The 25,035-nt window shown below is 48.3% G+C and overlaps 1 protein-coding gene across 12 annotated transcripts in view; it reads left to right on the top strand.

Moving 5' to 3' along the window:
• Positions 1-25,035, top strand: part of SNX14 (sorting nexin 14) — a 1,106,650-nt gene that overhangs the window by 689,067 nt on the left and 392,548 nt on the right. The gene's annotated exons all lie outside the window — the stretch shown is intronic.

Genomic DNA, 25,035 nt, shown 5'->3' with positions numbered 1-25,035 from the left:
TTGTTTTCTGTTTTGTTGTGAATGTCTTATATATGTGTAATACATGTATTGTCTTCCTTCGTCTGAGTGTGTGTGTATGTACTGTAGGGGTTTATGTTCTCCCCCTGTTGCGTCTCTCCGTCACCTGACCCCCTGTTGTTCTGTGTTGTGAACGCACTAAATGACCCATTTTTGTACACGTCTCTCTCTCTCTATCTTTCTCCCTTTTTCCGATATCTGTCTGTCTCTGTCTCTGTCTGTCTATCTCTATATCTCTCTCTCTCCCTCTCTCTCTCTCTCTCTCTCTCTCTCTCTCTCTCTCTCTCTCTCTCTCTACATGTCATACGTGTACCAAATGGCTCGTTTAGATTGCGGACGACTCTCACTCGCTGAGAGTCTCCCTATTTCCTCTTCCTTTTTATGGTAAAACCGTGCCTCACTGGCACCAGCCTGATTGGATACTTATTGAACGCGAAGGTGTTCAGCGAAATTGACCGAAACTAAAATGATTGTATCTCGCCATATTACTACCTCTCCTTTCTGCAAAAATGAATGAACTCGAATTGGCTGAGAAGGAAAGGACAGGTAAGACGACTAAGGTCCCCCAATTTGGCCGTTTATAGGGGAACTGTATGTCAATGGCACCTTATTTTTCTGTTCATCAGAGACGAACACCAACGTCTAGATTGACCCCCAATGCCCAGATTTCCCCACCCCCTTTTGCACCCAAGCGCGAGCGCCCGAAGCATCCCCGCCCCATTTGATAAACCCCAGCTGCTGTCCCGGATATAAACATGATGACCATGAGTAACTGTCGTCCCTCGAGAAACCCCTGTTTTACCTGACTCTCGATGATGGCACCCCCGCCCTGTTTGAAAAGGTTAGCCAGCCTTGAAGGGAAATGCTCCGAAATGTTGAATATGATGAAATGCACAGTTGATGGGAATCTTATTTATCCTCACTTGAGTTATAAATAGGACGATGAATAAACTTGGCATGAACTCAGTAGGAATGCCGACATATGCACTGCTTGGCAATAGACCTCTGACTGTGACCGATGAGCGTATCTCCCAAATGCGTAGGATTGAGGGAGGAATTCACATGCATAGATGTCTTCTTCTGCCAGTTCTCTAAAAACTTGTTTTGTACCTATTCAAAGATTCACGATCACCGAAGGAGAAGGGTCGGATGTGACGTACAGCCTGGCTGCAGGTCTCGAGACACGTGTGACCTCGACCAAAGGTGGAGCTGCAGAGCAACTAGATACGGGACGAGACAGCAATTCCAAACGTGGAAAATGAAACTTGACGGGCTGCCCTGAAGCCCTCCGCCTGCTAACCCACGTGTGCCTGGAGTCTCCGTCCCCCTTCTTTGGGCCCGATTGATGGGCCTGCCTGCTTGTTATCCTTTGCTCCCTTGGTCCCTTTTGTGTGTCCCAGGAACTCTGACCCAACTCCGCCCTCTCTCCTATCGACTATTTGAACCACACACACCCTCTTTTCCACGTGACTTATTGCCAAAAGGAAGAACTGCATTCAAGTGGGAATAGGGTGTTGCCACGGAAATATAGGTGCCGAGCATAAGGCACCGCTAAACGGATTGTTTAGGGAACAGGACTGTGGTCTAACAGCAGAGGACTGACCGCACCCTGCAACGCGTAAGGATAGAACCGAGCTGGACCTATAGCTCCACCGCCGGTGCTCAACAGCGCCAACGAAAGGACACGGACTAGAGCCTACCAGTGATGGCTCACTGCTGAAAGACACTGTGACAAAGAGACTTTGTATATTGAACTGATTCCGCCCTCAACTGCTTGGTCAAAATGTTCATTGGTCACATTTTTAAGTCAGAAACATTTATGCTATGTAGTGCTTTTGAAATGATAGGAACTCGACAAATGCAATTTCCTATGTGCTGCATTCTGCCCATCACATCAACTGTTCATGATTTTTGTGCAATATGTTAGTATTGACAAATGCTATTTCATCAACCACATGTTTATATGTACGCCCCTTAACTAGGAGGGATAGGAAAATGAACTTTGTTGTTTATATATACCCCCATCAATTAGAAAAATGAACTCTGTTATGTAAAAAGGGGCGACTGTGGAAAATAGAAAAATTGATGTACATAAGCAGCGTTCATTTGCCCTCTCCCGTCCCCCTCCCTGTAGGCACCACGTATACCCTGAAATATTGACCGTATCACTCCGCCAGTAAAAGCCCGTGCCCATATGTACATGACAGCCATTTTAGGCACCTTGGCCTCTTGCCCACTCATTAGAATCACTGGCTTCCCTCCTGCGCGCATTTGAGCACCCCCCTCCCACTCTCACATGCATAGACCATGAAACCCAGCACTCTGCGCGACCCTGCTATGAAAGGCAACCCTCCTGCTTGACCCAGGCACCCCCCCCCATTTCCCTCTTGAAGAAGCATCCTTCGCCTCAGCTGACATAGCCCCCCAGCTGTATCTGACTGCCCCTGTTCTTTCATGTACGGGTCATAAGACCTCTCTCTCTCTGTGCGACTCTGACCCTGCGCGCTCCCTGACCCCCTCCTTCTCCCTCACATGGACAAGTCATAAACCTTCCTCCTCTGCAAGACCCTGTCCTTGGGAGTCACGGCCGCGCCTGACCAACACCTCCTTTCCTTTCATGAATAACCCCTCTGTTAGCAAACCCTCCCTCCGCGATGGACTGTCCACACATGTCCGAGGCCATCGCCTAAGCCGGGAGACACTGTTTACTGCCCTTTATTGTATGGAGTCACTCCTCTTCAAAGGACCCACTATTGATCCTGGCCTCCCCACCCCCTGGGCTACGATCAGGCGCACACATCCTAATAATCAGCGGAACATTCAGCTGCGTCATTGCCCCCTCTCTTATCAGCAGGTCAAGGGTCCCTATTGTGAACACATGTGGGGTAGGATTGACACGAGGATTATGGGGTGGTCTTTTCTTTGTTTCACAATGCTGTGACTGTAATGCCAAGTGTTTTGTAAAGTATAAAAGACAGAGTCTCAGCTCACTTGTTAGAGCACCTCCCGATGGCACCTTGTTTCGTGTCTGACATGACAGGCTCTCCTCATGAGAATTAAACTCTGTTCTTGATTCCTGCTTCCAGCGCCCGTCTCTTTATTTTGGTAATTATTCAGAATGGGAACTAAGAGGCGTCTTGCGCCAGCAGCCTGGGCATCGATGGTAATATGGGCTCCTGTTCCACAACGGTCGTTCCTAGAGCCAATTCCACAAGTGATAATAACAGCGGACGCATCGCTCTCCGGATGGGGAGCGCATATGGACAAATACACAGTGCAGGGGAAGTGGAGTGTGCAGCAAAAGAAACTGCACATCAACTACCTAGAACTATTAGCAGTATTTCTAGCACTAAAAGCTTTCCAAATGCAAATAACAGGCAAAGCAGTCCTGATCAGAACAGACAACATGACTGCAATGTATTATATTCAAAAACAGGGGGGGGCACACTCTCTCCAACTATCCAAACTAGTACAGGACATATGGAGATGGGCCATTCCTCAAAAGATCTACCTGTTAGCGGAACACCTACCAGGAGTTCAAAATCAGATAGCAGACATTCTAAGCAGACAGTCAGAACAAGTACACGAATGGGAGCTGCACAACCAAATACTGCAGCCATTCTTCCAAAAATGGGGGCAACCAGAGATAGATCTGTTTGCCAATCATCAGAACGCAAAATGCAAAAACTTCGCATCCAGGTACCCACACCAACGGTCCCAGGGCAATGCACTATGGATAAATTGGTCCAACAAATTTGCTTACGCGTTCCCTCCTCTACCACTAATTCCGTTACTGGTTCGGAAACTGCAGCAACACTCAATGACAATGATACTAGTGGCACCCACGTGGGCAAGACAGCCGTGGTTCACCACGCTGCTACAACTCTCACAAGTACCACATCAAAAGCTAAAATTATTACCCATGCATCTTACACAGAACCATGGAGAAATAATGCACCCAGATCCCAAACAACTGAACCTAGCGATCTGGCTCCTGAGGTCATAGAGTTTGGATATTTAGATTTACCACCAGAATGCATGGAAATCATTAAACAAGCAAGACGTCCTACCACCAGAGCATGCTATGCAGCAAAATGGAAGAGGTTTGCGATACACTGTAACAGTAAGCACATCAACCCTCTGGACGCATCCACTAAACAAATCATTTGCTATTTACTACACTTGCAGCAATGTAACTTAGCATATACCTCTATCAGAGTTCATCTCGCAGCCATAGCGGCGTACCTACAAAACAGGCAACATCTTTCACTGTTTAAAGTACCAGCAATTAAAGCTTTCATGGAAGGACTCAAAAGAGTCATTCCACCAAGAAGACCACCTTCCCCAGTCTGGAATCTCAACATAGTACTTACCAGACTAATGGGGCCACCCTTTGAACCTATGCATAGGTGTGAAATACAATTCCTCACATGGAAGGTGGCCTTCCTCATAGCTATCACGTCACTTAGAAGAGTAAGTGAACTGCAGGCTTTTACGATTCAAGAACCATTTATGCAGTTACACCAAAATAAAGTGGTTCTTAGAACAAACCCAAAATTCTTACCTAAGGTAATTTCAGCATTCCACATCAATCAGTCAGTGGAATTACCGGTTTTCTTTCCAAAACCACAAACAGTAGCAGAAAGAGCCCTACATACATTGGATGTTAGAAGGGCCATATTGTACTATATAGAAAGAACACAAACTTTCAGAAAGACAAAAGAGCTATTTGTTGCGTTTTCTCCTACACATAAAGGCAATCCCATCTCCAAAGCGGGCATTGCCAGATGGATTTTAAAATGCATTCAAATATGCTACTTAAAGGCAAAGAGAACATTAACTGTTCCTCCTAGAGCTCACTCTACACGTAAACTAGGAGCATCTATGGCATTTTTGGGAAACATTCCACTAGATGACATATGCAAAGCAGCTACCTGGGTTACACCGCACACCTTCACAAAACACTATTGTGTAGATGTGCACACAACACAACAAGCTAGAGTGGGACAAGCAGTATTAAAAACCTTGTTTCAGACAGTTGCAACAGACACGGGCGACCACCGCTAGGGAGAGAACTGCTGTATAGTCTATTCATAATGTACCATCTGCAGCCCATATGCCTCGAACGGAATATGCTACTTACCAGTATGCATCTGTTCTTGGCATAGAGGGCTGCAGAGTGGAACATGCCCTCCCAGCCTCCCCGGAAACCTGTGTCTGTTCCAACATTATCTTATTTAGATACACTTACATGGGCATTCTTATCTGTATTCTACTATACTACTCCATCTAACCCTACTATGGCAAAACAATCTAAGGATGGAGCCGATGCCCATGCGCACTACCAACCAAGGGAGGAGTCACCAAGATACAAAAGACTCTCCAAGAGAAAAACAAAGTGCAATCATCCGAGCCCAACACCAGATGGCGATCTATTCATAATGTACCACTCTGCAGCCCTCTATGCCAAGAACAGATGCATACTGGTAAGTAGCATATTCCTTTCCCTGTATATTAATAAGGTGACCCCATACTTTTTAGATCATCCTACTGATGCCCCTATTCTCGATGGAAGGAAGATCCCTCTGTTAATGTTTGCAGATGATACTCTGTTAATTTCCAAAACGCAACCAGGTCTGCAAATGGCGATTGAGCGATTTGAAGTGTTCTGCTGGGATTATGGTCTTAAAATCAATGTGGATAAGACCAAATTCTTGGTGCTACATAGACAAAAGACAGTAAGAGGGAGCGTCACCATGAACGATGCCATACTTGAGCAGACTGAAGTTTTTACATACCTGGGTATCAAGCTGGGTTGTAAATTAAATTGGAACTCGCATATTGACCAGCGGGTACTTAAACACTCACAACTATCTGGTGCCTTGTTAAAAGAACAGCGCCTTTCCCACATGAAGCCGATTGCCCCAGTGTTAAAAATCTATAATTCAAAAATCACAGCTTCGATCCTGTATGGGGCCGAATTATGGGGCTTTAGTAATTTAGCTGCTTTAACCATTTCTCAAAATAAATTTATGAGGGGTATAATTGGTCTTCCACAATCTACTCCATTATTACCTTTCTATTATGATTTGGGATGCCAGTTTCTTGAGGATGTGGCACGTTATAGACCTGTAGCCTACTGGAGGAGGCCCTGGGTCACTCCCGAGCTTGTCCAGTACGCACAAGCTTTACTTGAGATTAGAGATGCCAGTGGGGGTAAAATATCATGGTTAAGGCAGGTAAGGGCCATTTATAACGATATGGGCGTTAACTCTTTGTGGCAAAATCCTGCTGATAATGTGTTCCCATCTCGAAAGGATCTGAAGGAGATGTATTGGAATTTGGTCACCATGAAACGTTTTACGCTCTTAACTAGGCCCTCTTTGTCAAGAGACTTCTTGGAGACCAAACACGTTCCTGCCTATGAAGGGAATTGGGATCTCATTACGGTACCCAGCGATAGGAAATGGTACCACCAATTTAAGGTGGGTACCCTCCCCATTAATTCATTCACTGGTAAATGGGGTTCGGGTACTTGTAAGGAATGCCCATTTTGCCCGTCTCTGTCAGAATCAATAGCTCACATCCTACTTGTTTGTCCGGTTCATATATTAAATTGAGGCGTACATGGTTGTAGCCTATCTGTATGATGATGGGGATCAATTCTGGCACTGAAGCATTAAGGATATTAAAAACAGATCGTAAGGAATCATCTGTAATTGCGGTTGCCAAATTCTTACATGGAATGTGGATGACCCGTGCCTATAGGTTGAGTCAATCATAATTGTCAGTAGAAATACTAGGTCTCTAAAAAAAACTATATTCTTATACTGTTTTTATAGCAAATTCTGGTTCTTACAGTATTAAGGCCTGGGATTTTGGTACTTTTATTGTGTTTTAGATTAATCAATTGTATTTTATGATGGAGTATTTATGGTGTATATATGAGGTATTTTTATATTACAATGAGAATGGAATGTTATGTGATATTTGTTTTAAATGTAAATGTCTTTCACGATCATGTATCAAAATAAAGACTTTTTTAATTGAATTGAAAAGGTTTGTCTGCTACTGCCTCCCAAACCACATTGATATCCTGGCAGGCACAGTTCAGAACATTGTTAGCTACCAACTGCACCTCCAAACATGTCTAGCCGTCACTTTATTCGGCTACACCTGGCCACTGTGATTGCATTTTTTTTTTTTTTTTTTTTTTTTTTGAAGACGTTTATTATTGTAAAAGGGAAAGTGCAGTACAAATAGCAGAGCCTACAACCCTGCGGGCCGGCTGCAAGAAGTCCGTGAATTGTACAGGCATAGGGTTACAGAGGAAGGCATTATGCATCTTCTCCTTCTTTTTTCGGCGTGCTTCTTCACTGGTGGATTATATATACGTTGCACATTTCGCACACAATCTGTTCCATAATTGACGTCTCATTTTACATTTTACTATAATTCAACCAGTAACTTTTCAACATAAACAGGGGTGATCATATCAGTATGTCCCAGCGTGTCTGTGTTGCCAGTGCCGCGCCACACAGCGTCCGTGCGCACGGCACCAACGTCCCATCAACATGTTGGACATGCGCCGGCGGCGCAGCAGTGAAATGTGGGGTCTGTGGCCCGCGTGTGTGAATAGCCGTGAAGCTGGTGTGGGACAGGGTCCGTGGGCGGTGGTATCCCCCCGTTCGTCGGTTCAGTGCACGGTGTGCGTGGCAGACGCAAGTGTCGCCCCTGTTGCATGTTCGGTGGGTGGCACCCATTCCTGCGTTCCTTGCCGAGTGTCCAGTCAGTGGCGCGTAACCGCCGCTGTGTGACGGTATGTGTTCACGCATCTGGCAAGCACAGGAGTGCGACATCTTTGACTTGGGGTTACGTGGGGGAGGTCGGACAGGAGGGGGGGGGAAGTGTACTCGTGGGGGTTGGGTCAGGGCAAAGTTGCTAAGATCCGGGTTCGGGCTGTTGTGTGGTGGAGGGTCCTCGTGTGTGTGCGGCTGATCGTTGGTCGTGGCTTGTGTGTCGGGGGGAATCAGTGCTGCCTACATGGAGGTGGGGGGGGGGCCCAACGCGGCGCATGTTCCTGTCTAGGGTGTCGCCGCTCGTGGGGCGCCTATCCTTCTCAGCTGTCTCTGCGTGAGCCCCCTGGCCACGCCTTCCTCCCGCAGGGACACCAGGATATCATTCCATACTTGTGCGATCGGGAACTGCCTCAAACCCGCTATCTCTTCACTTCGCAGCGCCGTGCCCTCTGCTCTGGCCCAGTTGAGAAAGGATGTGTACCAGTGTGTGGGGGTTGGTGGTTCTCTACTTTTCCAGTGCTTGGTGAGTAGGCGCTTGGCTGTGATGAGGCCTAGGTCCCAGAACCGGGCTATTGTTTTAATTTGTTTAGTTCTCTTGTATAGCCCGAGAACGCATGCCTCCCACGTGTTGGGTAGCCCCGGGCCTGTGCTGTGCGTCAGGAGCGATGTCACCTCCCCCCAGTATGTGGACAGAGTCGGGCAGCTCCAGAGCATGTGTAGGATGTCGGCATCCAGCAGGTCGCACCTGGGACAGGCTGTGGTGTCTGTCGCGAAATACTTATTTATTCTATCTGGTGACAGATATGCCTGATGTAGTATGTACAGTTGAATGGTGCGGAAGCGGGAGTTACGTGGGATGTTCACAGGGCTGGCTAGGACCAGTTTCCATTCTTTGTCAGTCCACCCCCTCCCACGATGGGTCGCCCACTTGTCCCTGATCGGTTGTGTGGACCTCTGAGTGTGCATGAGGAGCGCCTGTGCCAGCCAGTGTGTAATTTGTGATCCCCTGCCCATAACATGTAGGTACTGGATCAAGTAATGAAGTTGTGGTTCCTCCTGGATGTCCCCCCAGGACTCCGTGTACGCCCTCACCACCGACGCGTGGAGCAGGAATTGCCCCGCTGGCAGGCCAGTGCTCACCGATAGTTCCGCAAAAGGAAGCAGGCCCCCCTCCGCGTAGAGGTCCCCCATTGTCTCCACTCCGGCAGCCATCCAGGGCTCCATGCTACGCGGTGACACCATCCCATTCCTCCGGGGGGTACCCAGCAGGGGAAGGGCGGGGGCATACGGTTTGACGTCTTTTGTCAACTTCAGGCAGCGAAGGAAACACTTGCGGGCTACGGCCACGTGCAAGGGCAGGGGGCGAGGCCCTTTGGTCAGTGGGTGAAACAGGGCGCACACCTGCGGGTGTGTCCACTGGTGGTCCGCATTGGCGGTGTCGTCGAGGTGTGAATCGCTAAGCCAGTACGTGACCCACTGCAGCTGTGCTGCCAGGTAGTATAGCTCCATGTTGGGGACCGCCAGCCCCCCTTCCGCCGTCGGGGAGTACAACTTCGCCAGGGCCACTCGTGGGCGCCCCGTGTTCCAGATCAGGCCTCGGAGCATCACCTCCAGTTCGCGGAAGATCCTTGTGGGGACATAGAGCGGGACGTTCGCAAAGTGATAGAGTAGTCTTGGTAGCGCGATCATTTTAGACAGAGCGATCCGGCTGGGTACATTCAACGGCAGGGTCCTCCAGAAGTTCATCTGGGCCCTCAACGAGGACACGGCGCGTACCAGGTTGCCTTCCAGTATATTCTGCGGGTCTCTATAAATGTGGAGCCCGAGGTACTTGAACGTGGTCGGGTACCAGGTGAGCTGGGCGCCACCAAGGTGCACTTCACATTCCTCCAGGTCCGGGCTGAAGGCGTATACTCCGGACTTAGTCCAATTGACTCTGAGGCCCGATACCCCTTCAAACGCCCGGAATATGTCCGACAGTGTTGCCGGCACCGCCGTGAGGTCTCGCACATAGAGTAGCAGGTCGTCCGCGTAGAGCGAGACCGTGTGCACTCCGTCCGCCAGCGGGATCCCCCATTCCGCTCCCTTGTCCCTCAGAAGGGCCGCCAGGGGTTCGATCGCCAGGGAGAAGAGAAGGGGCGACAGGGGGCAGCCTTGTCTGGTACCCCTGCGCACCCGCACCGTCTCCGACAGTAGCTTGCCCGTCCTCACACGGACGTTCGGACGTTGGTATAGCAGTCCGACCATATCCATGAAGGCATCCCCGACACCGAGCTTGTTGAGCACCGCTCCCAAGTACGGCCACTCCACCGAGTCGAAGGCCTTCTCCAGGTCTAATACTAGACACCCCGACCTCGGCCAATGTAGTGTGGCCGCTTCCTGGACCCGAAAGAGACGCCGCAGGTTACGGGAAGTGCTCCTCGCCGGCATGAACCCGTTTTGGTCTGCATGCACCAGTGCCGGGACCTCCAGGGTCAGGCGGCGGGCCAGCAGGGAGGTGAACACTTTGTAGTCCGTGTTCAGCATGGCCAGGGGCCTATAGGACCCCATACATGTGCCGTCTCTGTCTGGCTTCAGCAGCGAAACCAGGTTTGCCTCATTGAGAGAGTCCGGGAGCGCCGAGTCCTCAATCGCGTGTGCGTAGAGCTTGAGCATCTCCGGGACCAGTGTGTCCGAGCAGGCCTTGAAAAACTCGGCGGGCAGGCCGTCGGGGCCGGGGGACTTGCCGTTGGACATTGCGAAGATGGCTTCTCGCAATTCCTCCTGGGTGAATGGGCCCCCTAAGTCCTCCTGCTGCGCGTTCGTCAGAGAAGGCAGTTGGATGTCAGCAAGGAAGCCCTCTATGGTGGCCGTTGAGACCCTCAGCTGTGACTTGTACAGGGCCCGGTAGTGCCCCACAAACGCCTGGTGGATCTTGCTTTGTGTGTGTACAATCTCCCCTCCAGTCGTCCGAATGGCGGACACTGGTTCCGTGCGGGATTCCTGTTTGACCAGCCAAGCCAGCAGCCTCCCCGGTTTGTCGCCATGTTGGTGCACCCGCGCTGAGTGGGCCGCGAAGTTGACGTGTTTCAGTCTCTCTAGTAGCGCAGCGTGTTCCTCACGGGCCTCCCGTAGCCGGTCACTCGCTCCTAGCACTGCCTCCCGCTCCCAGCGGAGCAGGTCCGCCTCCACCTTGCTTAGGTCCGCCTCCAACTTTTTCTGGATGCTCCCTTGTGTGCCTAAGCAATGCCCCCGTATCACCACTTTGAAGGCGTCCCACTCCACACTTGGGGAGGACGCCGTGCCCGAGTTTTCGGCGAAGTACTGCGCTACCCGGGCCTGTAGGGCGTCCCTGAAGGGTGCGTCGAGCAGTAGGGCGGGTTGTAGCCGCCACGAGGGTATGGGTGGATGTGGGCGTTCCCATGCTATTGTCAGCGTGTGTGGGTTGTGGTCTGAATGTGTCCGGCCTAGGTATTGTGACTCAGTAATGTGCGGTAGCATCTCCGTTGTCACCATGAATCTGTCCAGGCGGACATGTAGCGTGTGTGCCCCCGAGTAATATGAGTATACCCTGGTGTCCGGGTTGTGTGCGCGCCATGCATCCCTGAGGTCCCACTGTGTCGCCCATCGTGCGAACGCCTGCGCAACCCCCAAAGAAGTGGCATCTGGCCTGGGCGGGGTCGAGCGGTCAAGCGCAGGATCTAGCACTGTATTGTAATCACCTCCCAGCACCCAGGGGACTCCGTGCCAGGGCGCCAGTTTTTCCGATAGGTGTGTCAGGAAGCTTCCCTGGTCTGTGTTTGGAGAGTAAACGGACGCCAGGACTACTGGCTGTCCGTCCATCCGGCCCTTCACCAGTACATATCTCCCCCCCTGGTCAATGAGCACCTCAGACATTGTGAAGGGGGTGCCTGGCCTAACCCACAGTAGTGCCCCTCTGGCAAACGAGGAGTATTCCGTGGCGTACAACTGACCCCTCCATCTGCGCCGCAGTGCAGCCACCTCCGCCCCACATAGGTGTGTCTCCTGCAGGAGTGCGATTTGTATATGTTGCCTTTTCAAGTAGGAATATATCTGGTATCTGCGCGCAGGTGTGTGCATTCCCCTGATGTTCCAGGTGCATATCTTAATCGAAGTCATACTAGCGGTGCGTTCTCCTCCCCCTCCCTCGGACAAACAGCCGTCCCACTAGAGGCCCTCCCCTTGCCCTCCTCAGCATGCCCATCTCCACCCCTCGTAGTACACTTTGCATAAATCAGGAAGACATTAGGTGGGGGAAAAACAATAATCAACGTTAACCAACTGTGGGCAAAACCCACTGAAATACCAAGGGGACCGTGGCGAAACGGGCCACCGTCCATAATCTCAATTGAGAGGGACAACAGTTTCAGTCTAAGGGGCAGTGCGCATAAGCACGGTTGAGGCTAAGAGGAAGTTAAGTCAGTTAATGGAGTTGCGGCTCCATCCCCGAGCCTCAGGGTGCAGGCCATTTGCTGGCCACCGGCTGCGGACCGGTACATGACGTATCTCTGGTCCCAAGGAGCCCCGTCTGTGTGGGCCTCGGTCTCTCTTGGGGGGGAGGGCCGTAGGTCCGTGCGAGCCCTCGGCCCCAGTCAGGGAAGGCGCCTCTCCCCCCTAGGCCACACCTGCAGCCGGCCAAGGATGAGCACGGGTCAAGGGGGCAACCCCACCATCATCAATCTCATCAGCCTTCAACGCCGCTGAGGCAGTACTCACTGTGTCTGTGGTCCGCTGTCCATTCGGCAGGCAAGTGGGGTGGAGGAGTGCATTCCCAGTTGCACCCGGCGCCAGCTGTGCTTCAGCGTCTCGCCGGTCGTCGCCGCATCCCCCTCCCCTGGGCGGCCTTGTTCCAGACTGCTCCGGTGGGGCTAGTGAATCAGGTCCGAGGTTTGCGGCGTGACCACCGGCAGGTCCACAGAAATCTGTGAGTTCGGGATCCCGTATATGGCTTCGTCGTCGTCGCTGGGCGCTGTCTGCTGCTCGTCCTCGGGGTGTGATTCCTGGGAGGGTGGGTTGCTGAGCTGGGAAACTTTCCGTAGAGCGTCCCTCTGTTCCTGGAGCATTAGATCCAACGGGGGAGAGTGTCGTGATCCTCCCTCTGCCCGTTGGGACTGTTGTGTTCCGTGCCTCCGGCGGTGTCGTGGGCCGCGTCGCCTGGGTCTTGTCTCGCCCCCCCGATGGGTCTTGGGCGCCGTGTCCGTGCCTCCGTCCAGCCACTCGCTGACCTCCCCGGGGGTCCCGAAAAAGTACGTGTTGTCCCCCGCCACCACTCTCAGCTTCGCGGGGAAGAGCAGTGAGTATTTGAGGCCTGCGGTGCGCAGCCTCCTCTTGACTTCCAGGAAGTCATGTCTCTGGCGTTGCACCTGGATGGTGTAGTCGGGAAAAAACATGATCACCGCATTGTCTATGCGGATTTCGCCCATTTTCCTTGCTTCCCGCAGCACTGCGTCCCGGTCCCTGTAGTTCAGTATCCTGAAGAGTAGTGGCCTTGGGTTGGTGCCGGTCGTGTAGGGCCTGGTCGGTACTCGGTGCGCTCGTTCTACTACAAAGTGGGGCGAGAGCGTGCCTTCTGGCAACAGGGTCCGTAGCCAGTCTTCCACATGTTGCGCAGGGTGGTTCCCTTCCCATTTTTCCGGGACACCCACGAGCCTGATGTTGTTGCGTCTCGCCCTCCCTTCCGCATCCTCGGCCCTGTCTTCCAGAAACTCTACCCTGTTCAGGAGATCCTGCACGTGCTTGTCCGTTTGGGTGAGTTTGGGCTCGATCTCTTTCACTGTGCCCTCCAGGGCTTTCGTTCGGTCGGACAGCTTCCTGTGATCGTCTCTCAGGAGGGTCAGGTCCACTGCCACGCCGTCTATCTTGGACTCCAGGGAGGTCCTGGTCTGCTGGAGCGATTGCTCCATTCGTTCGACTGCCGCCAGCACGCTGTCAAGTCTCGTGGCCAGTTGCTCAGCTGCCATTTTGTCGAGCTGCTTGTTCGTCTTCCCCTTCTGCTGGGCCCCGCCAGTCCCGGTGCGGGTCCGCACTCCTCCTGACATGTGCGGTGGTGAACGACCAGCAGGTTTACCGTCCCCGCCGTTCTGGGGGACCACCCCCGGCCCAGGTTGGGGGTTCACTGGTCCTGATTCCTCCGCGGCCGGCGCTTTCGCGGGGTCCGCCGGGACTTCGCCCCTCCGTGGTAGCGGGCGCTCCAGTGGTCCAGGTGTCTCGCGCTAGGTAGGTCGTTCCCTCCTGGCCCTCCTACCTCCCTGCACGTGTGCCTGTGCGGGGGGGGGGGGGGAGTTCGCAAATGCCTGTGCGCACGTCTTCACTGCGGGGGGGGGGGGGGGGGACGACGTCCGCCGTGCCACCGGCTATCAGTTGCGGGCCTGACCGGTGTCCGTGGCGGCGAGCTGCGTGTGGTTTCCCGCCCCAGTCTCTCTGTGTCTGCACCTTTGCCTGTGACTCCCGGCTGGCGCTCTACAGCCTTCTCATGCGTCTCGGTGGCAGCTCCACCGGTCTTGCGGCGCGAGTGCCGGGTGGTGGGTCATCGCCGCCTTCCTTGCGGTAGCGGGTTGCCGGTGGACCCCGGGGAGCGCGGGCCCGGCGCGGCGGTGTGCAGTGTGTGGCCCCTCCTCCCTGGGCCCTTCGTGTCCGCCCGTGAGTCTGCAGCTCTCCGGGCAGCGCCTGGTGTCGGGCTGCGTCCCAGGGGGTCTCCCGCCTCTCCCCCTTCTCACCGGGCAAGTCGTGTTCCCAGGCTGGGCTGCCGTGGGTTGGTGGCCGGGGCAGGGGCAGCGGCAGTGAGGCCGGTCGTTGCTGGTGCGGCGGCAGTCCGCTGGCGGCCTTCCAGGAGTGTGGGCCGGGGCCTTGACGCTCGGCACAGACCTCGGTCTCTCGTGACCGCTCCGCCGATCAGGTGGCCACAAGGTCCGCAGGAGGGCCGTGGGACAGGCCGGGGTCCGGCCCGACGGAGCCTCAGGACAAAAGTCGGCCTGGCTGCCAGGATGGTCTCCGCGGGTGTCCGCCCGCAATTTCCGGCGGCTCTGATGCAAATATGTCGGATAACTGGCTCGGGGAAGGGGAGCTTTTCACAGAGCTCTACCCGAACACGTCCTCCGCCATTGCGTGCTTAGCCACGCCCCCCTGGCCACTGTGATTGCATATCGCCAAAAAATCAACATGTATAGCTCTTTAGGATTCTTGTCATTAAAGTTTTTATGTAGCGGCTCAGAAGAGTAATTCCTCCTCGGGTGCCTCTGGCCCTAGTGTGGAATCTTAATGTTGTCCTCCTGAGACTTATGGCTCCCCTATTCAAGCCCTTCCTGTCAGGTCCCTTAAAATGTATTTCTTGTAAAGTAGCTTTCCTATTCGCTATCACATCACTAAGACGTGTTAGCGAGCTCCAGGTCTTAACTTTGGAAGAACCTCCATTAAGGTCTACACCATAAATGCTCACTAAGTACTACTTTGTGCATGTATAAGTCTCCCAAAAAGCAAATGTTGGTTAGGCTGGACTATGTACCCTTTCTCAGTCTTCTGCAACATTCCCAGGCTAGCCAGTGCTTAGAGAAGTACTGCTTTGCAGTCTATACACAGCATAATTATCTACAGCCACACATGCCTCGAACGGAAGATGTTACTTACCTTGTAACCATCTGTTTGTGGCATGTAGTGCTGTAGATTCACATGCGCCCACCCTCCTCCCCGGACATCTCTGGCTGTTGCAGTTACCATTACTTTGTTTTTCTCTTCCATGGTCACCTTTATTTCTCTCTCCTTCCGGTGTTGCTCTGCTCCAGTCTCATCCTCGCCCATTGAGCGGGAAAAATTATCTTAACAATTGAGCCAATGACCATGCACAATGCAAGCATGAGGTGGAGTCATACTACCTTATGACTCCAGAAGAATTCTCAAAAGATAAATAACTTGCACACATCTGAGTCTAACACTAGATGGCAGGAGTATGCTCAGCATGTGGATCTATAGCACTACATGCTTACAGGGTAAGTTACATTTAACTTTTTGTAATTGAATAAGTGCTTGATTGGTTTATCAAGATTTTATATCATATCAAGAATACTCCCTAATTTTTTAAAACATTTCTTAAATGGACCTCTGGGGATAGCCATAGTTAAGAAGAAATTATCTGCACATAAAAACACTTGAGAAAATGTTCCATACCGGAGATTGTAGGATGCTTTTGAATTGTTTCTGCTAGTGTCTCCAAGTCCAAATCCAATCCTATAGGGAACAAACAGCAACTCGAATGTACAACTCAGGTTAGAATCAAACTTTTGTAATTGGAAAAGAAGCTGTACATAGAAAAACGTGTTCCAAAAAGATATTTAGCGTATGAGCCATATCGCATGGGCTCTTCTCTCAAAAGACTATGTTACAAAATTTCTCTCACGTGAATCTCAAATTATATTAGTCCAAGCTTTTGATTCAGATATCTCATGTGTCTTGAGTGTTGCACAGATTTTTTGAAGGCCATGCACAAGGGTTACTTGTGGAGTTGATAACACATTCACTTAGGTCCAAGTTGCCAGTTCTGGACTCAGGATTCCAAAGTAATTGCCCTACGCACACCCTAAACACAATGGGCACAGGTAAATGATGTGTCAGTTGGCTATACTAGGCGTAATGGTCCCAACGGGCTACCGCCCTTCAGCATTTAAGGGACACTTGGCAGGCTGAAATCGGGCATTCCATGAACAGGTGTGGAATAGAGTACTTGAGTATCCTCATTCTGCTACACTGAATGCATGGCTTAAACTGATTACATTAAAAAAAAGTCATAGACTATCTCTCCTCTGCTATGATTAATTCAAATTTTCCTGGGTGCTTCGGCCTCCTATCCATGCTGTTCATTTACTCCTGCGAATCTGGACTGTATGTTGTGCAGCTGCCCACTCCTGTCTAGCTTTTGGAAGGATATTCTTTGTGCTTTTGCAACTTGCACAGGCATGCCTTTATTGATGACTTGGGAGGCATGTTCTCTAGGCTTATTCAAATGACCTGAAAATAACCTCGATTTAGGTATCCTCCTGGCCAAAAGGGCAATCACTATGCAATGGAAAGCGGCAAAACTTCCTTTGCCCACGTCCGGGCGTACTGTGGAGTAGCATTTGGCCCAACCAGAAAGTAAAGCCCTGCATAGGGAAGAGGTGAAAGGTCTCCGTAAATACCAGATTGCTGAAGACTGGGGTGGTTTCTGGACTACCCTGGGGGAGGGACCCTGGGATGACTCCCTAGCTCCTTGGCCAAGGATGGATACCACACACGAGTTGGCCTCTAGATTATGGGAGCTCTATTGTCCGTATTATCTCCCAACCCCACAGATATGCTAATAGCAGTTGGTTCTGCACTCACAAGGCTACTATGTCTGAAAAAACATCCCTCATTGGGAGTGAACTTTGCTATACCCTCCCCGCCCCTTTATTTGAGGCTCGAGCTGTGATTCCTTCCTATCCTTCCACTCGTGGATTCGTAGATTCAGAACATAGCCCCCCAAGCCCACCCCCAAACCTCATTCCCAGATTTTACTTCCTGATGGCTCTTCCGTAGACCCTAAGTAACATTGAGTCCTTGTCTTCTAGTTTCCCTGCATAATTCAAAAATGAGGGACCCCCTGCAATAAATAGGTCAGTGGGGCAGGGAACACAATATAATATGCCAAAGAAGAACCCCCGCTAACCTCTCAATGTAGTGCCATACATCCACGAGTGGAATAAGTGTGCTAAGGCTCATGACTAGTGTGTTGAGGTTCTAGAAAGCTTTATTCAATCAGTTCATGTTTTTCACAATTTATTTACCAACAATAGGGAAAATATTCCCTAAGTTGTCCTCCAAGCCATATGTCATGAACAGGCAAGTGTCTAGAATAATGCAAAAAGTGTTAAAACAGGACAAACCATATCCTCACATTCATACACAAACAGATCACATTCAATCATGTCACACCACTCTCTAATATCACACAAATATCTTCATAATAAACAGATTTTAGTCAATCTTTATGGGTCTTGTTTTACACAAATCTTACTATAGACATGAATGGCAGATCACAATATTACAACTGTTTTGTAACATCTTGCGTTGCATACATAGGCTGTTAATTGGATCATCATATCTCGTATATTCTTGTGTGGCATTCAGTTGTTATCCATTCAGTTATTATATTCTAAGTTATTCCAAATTATTTTTTTTATTATTTTCTTTATTTCTTGTTGTGGCTTAATAAATAATCATCAACTCTGCTTTCGACTACACTACTTTCTCAGGAATGCCACAAGTAACACCCCACAAAACGTCCAGATACCTGCAAGGATAAATACAGGGTCTCACTGAACCGCAAAGGAATAATATATACATTTAATTACTTATGCACAATACAAAGGCCCAGATCAGCCTCAGAGTTTCCTCTACCAAAATAAACAGATAAAAGTTTCAGATTAAAAGATCTTGGTCATGATGACCATATACATCTAATACCATCTGGAGAGCAAAAAATAAACTGACACTAGAATAAGTGCTTAAAAGACAAAAAATGGGACTTGAGTGCCAATTTATGTGAGGATCCCACATACCAAGTGTTGGTAGCCGGTGTTAAGTAATACATACTAATGGGGAATAAAATCCAACCCGCTAATCTGTTGCTGAAAGTGCCCAAAATTTGTAACCAGAATAATTCCCCAAAATTCTGACTTAATGGTTCAGTGGACTTAGATCACTAGAATAAGCGGGTAGTGTTTAGTGGTAAGCACAAGAAGGAAATCTAATTATAAGACGTAGAAAAAATCCATGGACGCTACCTGAATTGCTAATGCCACGCTTAGCACTCATAATTTTCTAAATTCAAACGCAGAAGGGACGAGTTTTAGATGGATGAACTCCTCCATATAGGTATCTCCAAACAATCTAGTAAAAACATATACACATCACAGAGCTATGGCAGTCCTAGAAAGTCCTAAGCCGGCGGTGGACTAGGGGTAAGTATTTAGTGCGGCCAAGATATGGGGAGCCTCCAAGTATCCTGCCCCTTGCGCTGGAATCCTAATGCTGTGCAGTAATAATTAAACTACAGGGGCAGGTCCAAAAACTCGCTAACCAACTCTGTAATGGCCAACACAAAGTGAGGAACAAAAAATCATAACTTGAAACTTATCCACGCTGCAATTGCAATCTCCCAATGTTCACTGATATATGCCTATGTATACTTACTCTAACTAAGTGTCTATAATAAATGTGTAAAGGGCAAGCAGCGCACAACCTTTTCTTCCACTCGTATCGAGTGGGTCAATTACCAATATCCAAAAATGAATGGCAAGGAATACACATGTCTAAATCCATTACTACTAAGGGCAGACAGTCATCTTAAGACTTGCTTAGCCAAAGAGGCTGCACCTATAACACTTCACCTCGTGGAAACGCTCCTTACCTCGTGTGCAAGCTGTATACAGGGCCCCCGAGATCAGCTTTGTCAGACATGGCTCCATGGGCCAGCCCACTGAAATACCCGGAACAATGTGCCAATAAGCTCCATAGATGTACAAGTGCTGCTTAGCTGTACTCCTAAAGATATTATCATCATGGTGGCCATCTTTGAAAAGGTGAAAACCGTGACAAACTCCAGCACTGTCTTCAAAAGCGGGAGAAAACGTAAATAATAATAAACCGGGAGATCTGCAGCCTCCTAGCCTGGAGAACGGGGAGACAGTCTAGTGCAAAATAATCTAGACACTTGGGGACTACTATCAGGGTGGAACAACATGACAGCCATATTTGTCAAAGGAGATCTAAGTGGAGAAAGCTTTGAACTTTCAAATAAAGTAGAATTAAGGGGCAAAAGAAGAAACCTCTAATGCAAACGGGAGCCGCTAGCCATAATGAATATCATTCTCCCATGGGATCTCATTATTTAACCTTCAGGGCTCAGTTTGAAGTGAAAAAATCCCAAAAACCCTCCCTCACTTTGTTAACTTTAGATACATCTTTCCCTCCTTCTGTAAATATTTTTCTAAATGAGCCTTTTCATACTTTCAGGTTGATGTTCCTTCTCACAAAAATGCTTGAACGTAGATGCCTCAGAAAAGGGGGTGGTGATGAACAGAGTGTCTGAATTAAGCAGACCACTCTTACCCAGTCCAAAGATCAGGGCTTTATCCATCACCGTTTTTTAGCTCACTGCACCATCCCAGCTCAGAACTTGGCTATATGCAAATTAGTCTGACCCTGGCCCAGTGCATCATGGGAACAGGGCAGACCAAACTACCAAGCCAATTCTTATACTGGGAAGGAAACAAGCTACCGGGGGCCGGTTTCTGGCATTTCAGCCGTCTTCGGCCCGGCTTGCTTGAATCCTGATGGTGCAATGAGCTAGGGACTCACATCTGAGTATACCCTTCCACGCTTATGGTGGACAAAAATGATTCAGAAAAGGGGGTGGTGATGAACAGAGTGTCTGAATTAAGCAGACCACTCTTACCCAGTCCAAAGATCAGGGCTTTATACATCACCGTTTTTTAGCTCACTGCACCATCCCAGCTCAGAACTTGGCTATATGCAAATTAGTCTGACCCTGGCCCAGTGCATCATGGGAACAGGGCAGACCAAACTACCAAGCCAATTCTTATACTGGGAAGGAAACAAGCTACCGGGGACCGGTTTCTGGCATTTCAGCCGTCTTCGGCCCGGCTTGCTTGAATCCTGATGGTGCAATGAGCTAGGGACTCACATCTGAGTATACCCTTCCACGCTTATGGTGGACAAAAATGATTCAGAAAAGGGGGTGGTGATGAACAGACTGTCTGAATTAAGCAGACCACTCTTACCCAGTCCAAAGATCAGGGCTTTATCCATCACCGTTTTTTAGCTCACTGCACCATCCCAGCTCAGAACTTGGCTATATGCAAATTAGTCTGACCCTGGCCCAGTGTATCATGGGAACAGGGCAGACCAAACTACCAAGCCAATTCTTATACTGGGAAGGAAACAAGCTACTGGGGACCGGTTTCTGGCATTTCAGCCGTCTTCGGCCCGGCTTGCTTGAATCCTGATAGTGCAATGAGCTAGGGACTCACAACTGAGTATACCCTTCCACGCTTATGGTGGACAAAAATGATTCAGAAAAGGGGGTGAACGTAGATGCCATCATTTTCATGTTTTGATGGCTGGTCTATGTTCAGTTAGTCATGTGTGAAAACTTTGACCTGTTTCATCAACATAGCCCTGACCACAAGGACATATCAATAAGTATATTACATTTTGTGTTTTGCAATTTGTCATCGTATGTAGGAGTATCGTATATCTGTTATGTATGAAAGTGTCTATGTCTATGGCGCTGTCACAGGCCATACATTAGCCGCATTTGAAATTGCCTTTAATGGAATTTCTTCCATCTATAGTTTTTTGCACAAAAGTGTACTGTTTTTAAGCCGTTATCTAACTAGCTTGCCCATCATATTTTTATTTTGGTGGTGGGCAAACAATGGTTTGGGGATCCTGGTGAAACTGTTTGCATTTGTATTCAGAATATGCCAATTTGAATTAATCAGCTGGCGCACTTTTTCATTCACCCCTGAATGTCTGGTGACGCATACCAACTTTGGGCAGCTTTTTATTTTATCGTGCCAGAGGAGATGGTCTTCATTGTAAAATGTTGTCCTCTTGTAGGACTATGTGATGAGTCTCCTGGGGGTAAATCCTCCTGAGAAACGTTTCCTGCATGGTGACTTCCTTCTCATCAAAGTCTTGGAGATTACTACAATTACACCTCAGTCTGAGGATTTGCAAAAAAGGGGCCCCTTTCTTTTAATTCATAGGGTGGTAACTGTTGAAATGGAACAATGTATTCCATGCAGTAAGTTTAACAAACAAGTCTACCTCAAGTTTGCCTTCCTTAGGTTTAATCTGTATGTCTAAATATTCCACTTTTTGTCGGCTCCTATTAGCCATAAACCTTAAAATTGTGGTCGCATAGATTAATCCATTCTAGGAACTCCTTAAGAGTTTCCTCTTACCCTTCCCAGATAAAATGTCATTTGTGTATCGGGGTCATGATAACACTGATTCAAAAAATGAGGGCAAGTTCATTGTAGATAAACTTATCCCTACAATGGCCCATACCGATGTTAGCTATGCTTACTGCACAGAATGCTTACATGCTGATTCCTTTCTTCTGAAGAAAAAGGTCCCCCCACAAATTCAAATATGTTTTCAGTCAAAACAATACTTAAACAATCAAGAATGTGTATTCTCGAGGCTTCCTTTAGCTTTTTCTGTATGAATGTATCTACAGTAACAATGGCCACTTCCTGTGGTATGTTACTGTAAAGTGCCTCTATGTCTTGAGTTAATAGAATCCGATTATGTTCTTTGTACCTCAAATTCTCTACAGATGTAATGATATTTCTAGTGTCCTGGATATATGATGTGATACGAGGCACTATTGGACATAAAACGGAGTCCACATGTATAGAAAGAGGTTCTGTCACAGACCCTATGGTGGTAATGATGAGGGGCAAAGGGGGGATCCTGTTGGTTTTTATGGATCTTAGGTAAGCCATAGATACTTGCCATTTGGGGTTAGTGACGTTGAAAAAAATCGAATTTTTGGGCGCAGATTGCTCCTTCATCAAGTGCTTGAGTGGCCTCTGTTGCGAGAATCAAATTGGAACCTATTCTCTTTAAGCATTACTTATCACACAATGTTTGTGTCTCTGGCCCATTGACTTTCCAAGTCAGTATCGTGGTTAGTGCTATCTATGTGGATTACCCACTAACCCTCCATATTATTGTCTACTCTCCACTCTAGGAGTAGTGTGCATTTCTGAGTCTCTTGCACCCAATTCTCCGTATGGGTACCCTGCCCCATTCCTGTGTTGACTTATTCTTTGGTCACCCTTTGCTCAATACTCTGGAACACCTCAAACGCATTGCCTTCAGTCTTAGTAAAAGTTCCCTTGAAGCCCCTGCCACCCCCCACCCGCATGAAGGATTTCCTGTCACTCCAACGCCAGAAGGTTCTGGCAGCCATTCCCTTATTCATATACACATATTAACTATTGTTTGGAGTGTGCATCTTGCTCATTTTCCATCTTTGTATGAGGGTATATAACTCATTAATATGCATATTTTGCTCATTACCAGTCCTTTTCAGCCCTTTTTCGGCTTTCTCCTTTGCTCTCTTTTCACAGTTTTTGCTCACATTAGGTCTCTGGTTAGTGTTCTAATTGGTGAACGTTCCATCTTTCTCTGCTACTGTTCTGGGGTACCTCGGTGTTGTCCAGTGCCTCTTGTTTTCCTCACAACTCTTTTGTTCCCTTAAAGTTTCTTCCATTTCCACAAGCGTCCCTTCAATGATATTCCCTCAGACCTGTCCCCAAGCTCGTGGCAGTCCCAGGACTTCTCTGGGTCTGAATGAAGTAAGAAATGTCATTATGTGTGTCCCTTAGTTTGGCTGCATGCAGTAGTGGTATATTTCACTTCCTCTGAGAGACCCTTCACTTTGGATTCACAGCCTCAAATTACTACCTTAGCTTTTGCTATTTTCGTGTGAAGACCAGGAAGATTCTGAATATTTGGTCTTACGTTTGCTGCATTAAATCCCTGTCTTGGTAATTGCATATATTTACTATAATCGCTTGCACTGGTGCCCTAAGAGAGATGTGACCTTCTTGCCACCTTATGAGTCCTTTCAAACTGAAGAAGTGAGTCCAGACCTTTTGGATTTATTGACTCTAAAATCAATTTCTCTTGAAATTCTTCTGTTGCTCTGTCTTCTTCTCAATCAGGGAACTCCAAAAAGTGATGTTGCACCTCCTTGACCTCTCTTCTACCTCGCTCTACCTTCCCATATGTGCGAAAGTCTAGAGAGTGTTCTCACTTTCGTTTGAAGTTCTTGTACTTCCTTTTAAATCTGGGTTACCACCTTTTATGTCTGTTTTGCTCACTCCAGCTTTCACATGCCCACTCCACCACACGAGTAGTCCTACTATTGTGGCAACTAATTGACAATGTAAAAGGACTAGGTTTTGGAGTTCACAGCAAACGTGAACAAGCCGTGAGGTGAAACGCGTTGTTTGTTTTTGCTGCCAATAAACCTTCTTGCACAGCAACTCCTGGTGTGTCGTTTCACGTATTTTCCTGATGGGAGAATCTTTGGAGATATATATATATATATATATATATATATATATATATATATATATATATATATATATATATATATATTTTTTTTTTTGCTCCACAATCTTTTCAAATCCTCTGAAAAGAAAAAGCAGCACTCCCGGGATATCAGCAAAAGCAAGTTTTCATTTCCAAGACAGACGCATTTCGGGAAAGTTCCCTTCCTCTGTGTCAAACATTAACGCGCTGCACGGTGCCATTTTTAAAAGACCAAGTACAGGTAGTCAACACAAACGAGGGATACTTGCGCAAGTCACACAATGGTGAGCGCCATTTGTAAATAGGATATTTACATCAAAGTGAGCATTTATAAACAACAGTGCAATTCATTAGCTATCTGCAGTCAAACATATGCACAACTAGACGGTATCGTCATTGTTTACTATCTTGCCGTGGATTGGCTACGGCAACCCAGCCGGGTTGCTACATCCCTCCTGTAAACAATTACATCCATTGATGCATTATTTAGTTCTGGTCTTCCACCAGATTTTAAACAGCTTCATCAAAAACTGATTGTATGCTGGTCAAAAAACAGGACATTTATCTTCTCCAATCTCATTTTAAAATTTCATCACAATGATTTTAGCTCTCTCTCCCACCATACCCCGTTCTCCGATAGTAGAAATAGAAACATACTTGATTCATACAATACAGAAACTTATCCTGAAATATTGCAGACTAAGTATTTTAGTACATTCAGCTATTCGAAGTTTATGAAAAACATGAAAGAACATGAAAAAATAGTGTATAAAAAATCCATGAAAGATTACACGTGAGAGCAAGTTGCATGGTATACATTTTTACATTCTTCTAACTGTAGTTCCTCTAGCCCAGGTGTACTGCCATCTCCTCCCCACTGTTAAGGCCTCCAGGAACCTTCGTTTGCAGATCCACTATATATTGAGAATTCAATCTCCTAAGTTTTTGTTTTCTATCCCCTCCCCTCAGATTTTCAGGTACATGGTCTTATTAAAAATATTGAAGAAGGTTTCTATCGCTCTTGTGCTTAATCGAAAAGTGTCGAGCGACCGGATAGGAGAAATCCGTTTTT

The sequence above is a fragment of the Lissotriton vulgaris genome, chromosome 6, assembly GCF_964263255.1.
Source record: "Lissotriton vulgaris chromosome 6, aLisVul1.2, whole genome shotgun sequence".
NCBI classification, from domain to species: domain Eukaryota; kingdom Metazoa; phylum Chordata; class Amphibia; order Caudata; family Salamandridae; genus Lissotriton; species Lissotriton vulgaris.
This window is presented reverse-complemented; position numbering and strand designations above follow the sequence as displayed.